Source organism: Sinocyclocheilus anshuiensis, unplaced genomic scaffold (genome assembly GCF_001515605.1).
Source record: "Sinocyclocheilus anshuiensis isolate Anshui unplaced genomic scaffold, SAMN03320099.WGS_v1.1 scaffold1184, whole genome shotgun sequence".
NCBI classification, from domain to species: Eukaryota; Metazoa; Chordata; class Actinopteri; order Cypriniformes; family Cyprinidae; genus Sinocyclocheilus; species Sinocyclocheilus anshuiensis.
In genome coordinates this window covers 903,183-908,659 of record NW_015547647.1, presented here as the reverse complement: position 1 = coordinate 908,659, position 5,477 = coordinate 903,183, and the positions used below count along the sequence as shown (strand labels likewise).

The window sequence follows — 5,477 nt, the reverse complement described above, 5'->3', positions numbered from 1 at the left end:
ATATATATATATATATATATATATAAAATATATGAATACAAATAGGTGAAATTATTATTTGTAATAATATTTATAATATTTATTTATACTTATTTAATAAAAAAAAAAAAAAAACGTATATATGCTATATGCCATTGAAATCAGTGAGTTGTAATTGTGAGTGGAGTCTCCTGTGGAGCATGCAGCATGAATTCTGCAGGTTTGAGGTTTTTTGTGTGTTTGGAATAAAACAATCATCAGTGACCTCTCCAGAACGTGGTAGTTTCTGTTGCCAAGTAACATACAGCGAATGCTGATTTATTTTGAATATTCTGAAAAATCTGACCTTGTGTGTTCCAAACCACTAGTGTGGTGCCATTCAGATTGTTTTTTGTCTCGCAGAGTATTTTTCTTAATAGTTTGTGGAATTTTTGGAGATTTATATTCTATTCTGTCCATGATTGGAATGATCTGTACAAAGGACATCTCACTGTCTCTGCTTTTCGGTTCCTCTTTTGACTCTCTAATACTTTCCGCTCTCTTTCTGTCTGAATTTTTCCTCGTTCACCTGGTTTCTCTGGTTTGGTCAGCCTGTAGCATTTTTGGTTCTCTTTAACTTGAATTTTTGTAGTTCTTTCCTGATTGTATTCCATCTTGTCATTAAAGCTTGTTAATGTACAGAATGTCCCAGTCAGACATTTCTGAAGGTATCCAGTATCGCTTTCATTTGCGCCCTACAGTTAGCCTGTTGACTTTCAGTAGAGGAATTTCATGCGCTAACCTTGTGCTTGTGTGTGACAAATGCAAAAATGTACCATGGTGGCCATAATTTCCACCAGAATGCCTATTATATATGACATACTACTAGAGGAGTGCACTAAGAACACCTTAGCGACTGCATAGCAATGCGCTAAAACACTCACAACTCCTAAAAAAATCGCCTAGCAATGCGCTAAAGCACAGAACAATTTTGCAATTGCATAACATTGCACTAAAACACAGAACACCTTAGCAACTACAAATCAATGAACAAAATCATTTGGAACAATGCATTAATCCTTACAAAAATGAACTGGTTTTACTACAAATAAAACCAAAAAACCATGGTTGCTATAGTTAAACCATGGTAACCACAAATTAACCATGGTTTTGCTACACTAACCATAGTTTAACCATGGTATTTGTAGTAAAACTGTGGTTATACAAATGGTAATCAATACGCCAAAAAACAAAAAAAACATGGTTACTGTAATAAAACCATGGTTAATTTTTGTAAGGGAAAACACTCAGAACACTTTAGCGACCACATAGCAATTCGCTAAAACACCTTAGCAATTTGTTGAAAACAGTCGACACTTTAGCAACTGCATGTGTTAAACATAAAGAACACTTTAGCAATCTTGCTAGCAACTTGCTTAAAAACAGTTGAAACATTTTAGCAACTGCATAGCAATGCGCTAAACATTAGGAAAACCTTATCAACCACATAGAAATTCACCAAAAACAAGCTAAACTCTTCAGCAACCACACAGACAAGAACCACTCAGAAAAATGTAAAAATGTAGTCATTTGTAGTGAAATCTCTTGTTGTAATTGTACAACCCTGTTGAAAAAACCAGCATATGCTGGTTAGGTATGTTTTGTAAACCAGCAAAGGACCAGCTTAAACCAGCAAAGGACCAGCATAAACCAGCAAAGGGACCATTTTAAACCAGCAAAGGACCATTTTAAACCAGCAAAGGACCAGCATAAACCAGCAAAAGACCGGCAAAGGACCAGCTTAAACCAGCAAAAGACCAGCTTAAACCAGCAAAGGACCAGTTTAAACCAGCAAAGGACCAGCATAAACCAGCAAAGGTCCAGCTTAAACCAGCATCCCAGCGTCAAAACATACCTAACCAGCATATGCTGGTTTTTTCAAAAGGGAAATCTGTCATTTAGCCTATTTTGGATGACTGTGGCTAATACAAGGTTAGCATAGTTCTATTGTAGCAATAACCAGAATAAGTTTGGCATTTTGGTGGAAACCTTAGTTATTGTAGTGCGCTTTTGGAAGCTAAACTGGCAGGGATTGTTTGAAAGGAAAAACAAGAAACTGAGGTCATATCTGTCTTTATGTGAATTCCCTGCGACTGCTTCAATGAAAAAAATGTTTTCCCTCAGACCACAGCTATGTCACACTTCCCATGCAGTTACCACACAAAATGTCTTTAAATATTGTTTTGGTGTTGTCCCTTTCTTACAAACAATTCAAAGCCATTACAAGCTTCAGCTGTGACGTTATCGGTACATTCAGCAGGACTCTTCTGTAAAGTGGTTATTCAGTCAGTATGTGCTCGTTTAGCATTGTCCTCCGCCGATTCACACCTGTTTAAGAGTGATTAGAATAAATCTCCGGCCTCTTCAAAAGCGGTCAGCATGCCAAAAATAGCAGCTATCAGTCTTATTCAAAGAAGTGAGCCCGTGCAGAAAAGCTTTCTATCCTCGTTTTCTGTCTCTGAAGGGAAGGGTAACACTTTGATGAAATTTATGAGAAGGCTTACTCAGCCTTATGTCCGTCTGCTGTCTCTCTTAATGACTGTGTGGGCTAGTGTTGTGAGTTACCACTGTGAACAAAAGCCTCTTTATTGTCCCGCAGCCCGGTTTCCTAAAGAGCAGTTTGCGGCAATTGATATGATGCCAGCTCCTCTCGACTGATATCTGCTGCCGTCCCCGCACAGATCTTGAGACTCTCGACAAGCCTTTCTCACAGTCATGGACAATTCTTGTTCTGTCAGCATCGCAGACAGTTGTTGCCCCCTTTATTCAGCAGACCTGGCCGATAGCCAGTAGGGTTTGTAACGTAATTAGGCCCCTTGTCTTCAGGGTCGAGGAGGACGATGATGATAAAGATGATGTAGCCGCTCCGGCATGCGCTCGCAGGGGGAACGAGGACTCCCCTCGTCTCACAGTAGCTTGTTATCTGGCCTTGAGTTGCTCTGGGTGAAAACTTGCTGGCAAAGGTCCCTTTTGACAGAGTTTGCAGAAATTCTGGGCCCTGAATGAGAGTCATGGGACATGACTTGAGCAAGTCAGCGAAGTTACTTAATTTGTTTGGAAACCCTGAGCACTTAGATGTGAGAAGTCCTGAGCTTGCTTTTTTTAGAGCATGCCGTTTTAATTTGAAGGTGATGAAAAAACCTTTTCCTTTCGCAGTCCAATGTGTAGAAGGGTTGATTTAATAATAAAACGGTGAGATTTACAACTTTAGAAATAAAAATATATATGCAGTACTACATTGTAAAAAAATGATATTTCGAAGCTGTAAATAAAACAAATTACTGGTTTGTTTTACAAGAAAATATTATGTCAGTCTTTCACATTGAATTAAATGTTATTTGTTTATTTATTTTTTAAAAAGTAAACAAAAAATAATATTTGAAAATAAAAACGACATTTACTTTTTCTCAAATTTCTGAGTGAAATAATATATGATTGAAAATATATGATTATATAAAATACATAAAAATAATACTTAATGATTTGTTTGTTTGTATAAATGTATAATATTGTAAATATTTGCAGTTTTTTTAACCTGAAATATCTTTATTTTTTTATTGTTTTATTTATTGACTGTAATTCCAGCTTGTTAAGTGTAGGAAATATCTCATATATATATATATATATATATATGTTTATTTTATATTCGACTAATATTCTTTTTTTTTTTTTATTATTCACAATCTCCTCATCACAGGCAGGCACAGCCCTCATGTTTGTGTTTGCGTGTGCTGTCTGCGTCACTCATAGCATTTATATCGTTATCGAGGAAGGTGTACCGTCGATAAATATCGATACCGTTTTATCACCCAGGCCTATTTTTAGGGATGTAAAAGCCTACCCTTGTCTTTCTCAGCATCTCCGTAGAAGTTTCCGGCGGTTAGTTTAAACTGGCCATAGTCAGATTTGTGCTCCGAGTTCACCCATCGACTCTTCCAGGCATCTGCGAATTCAGATAATAAAGTTAGAAGAGAAGAAATAAGGCTAAAACAATATCAGAGAATGTAACTGCGAACAAGGATGAGATGAAAACAGGATTAGTATCCTAAAAAGGGACATTACATGCAAATACACAAGTTGTTTCAAAGCAGTTTCACATTTAAAAACAGGAAAATAAGAGTGTTTATGTTGTAAAATTCAACTATTATGAAACAAATTCAATTTTAGCTGTAAAGCAGCTCTACAGAAGACAATAATGTCATTATTCAGATCAATTTAGATTCGATTCAGTTCAATAACAGTGTCTATGTTGCAAAGTAAATCAGTTATGAAACAAACCAGGGTTATTACTGTTAACTAAAATTAAAACCATTTAAAAAACACTTTGATTACTTGAAATAAAATGTATGTTAACTGAAATTAAATAAAATGTGATTACCTTCCTAAAAAGGAAATTTATTTATATTTATTTATTTATTTATATATATTTTTTTTTTTTATTATTTTTTTTTTTATCGGTATTGCCCCAGGTGATACTCATCAAACATTTTCATGATTTTTTTTTTTTAATAAGTAGGCATATTGCTTTAAGCGAAAGTCATATTTTTTATTTATTTTTATTTATTTTTTTAGCATGATATAAATAATTCAAAAGTTTCCACAACGTCCTGCGCTTTAAAATGGGTATTTAGGTCATTTGGTTATGCAGTAATCTTGAGCATCTAAAATAAACAGATACAGACAAAGATTTACAGATGTAAACATGTATTTACACTTTGTTTTATGTAATACTAAGAAGTCTGCTTGTTATTTATGGCATGTTTTCACGTATCTCATTTCATGTTCTTTTCTCCTTCTTAGTAGAGTTTGTGATGCTATGTTTGGCTGTGACCTCATTGGGCTCGTGAACTGCAGTAGATGACCGCACTAGTCTCCGATAGGACAGATAAAACCTTATCAGATAGGCCCGTTCTGAGATATTTCCAACTGTGCATCAGCTTCTCTCCCATTAACATCTGGATGACTCGGAGATTTAGCACGCCAACATTTCCAGCTTTTAGTAAGAATTTGTTGCAGTGAATGCCAAAGATAGCTTTGTTACCTGTATAGGTTGACACTGACAGGGAACATATTTTCCGGAGTATCTACTGTGCTGGAGGCAAAACATGAGTGTACACTGCTAGATTTTCACAATGAGGTCCAATCGTGGTTAGACAGTTTCCACAGGAAACGTGTGTTTACTTTGGGAATTCCAGTGCTTTAAAGCATCGCTGCTTGAATTTCATTTTTTCATTATTTTTAGTTTAAACACTTTCTGACTTTTTAATAATGTTTCTGCCAATTTGTTTTGTTAATATGTTTATTTACGTAAACCCCTAACCCTAAATATAGTATTAGAGGCTTAACTCATCCCCCCTACTGACGTAAATGATACCACTACCAAAAATCCCCCATAGGCTTTCATTACTTTTCAATAGTTTTGGGTTGTGTGTGTGTGTGTGTGTGTGTGTGTGTGTGTT

The 5,477-nt window shown here is 35.7% G+C and overlaps 1 protein-coding gene across 1 annotated transcript in view; it reads left to right on the top strand.

Annotated features, from left to right (window-relative positions):
* The window catches only part of LOC107701923 (tyrosine-protein phosphatase non-receptor type 13-like), an 84,115-nt gene that overhangs the window by 12,014 nt on the left and 66,624 nt on the right, over positions 1 to 5,477 (top strand). The gene's annotated exons all lie outside the window — the stretch shown is intronic.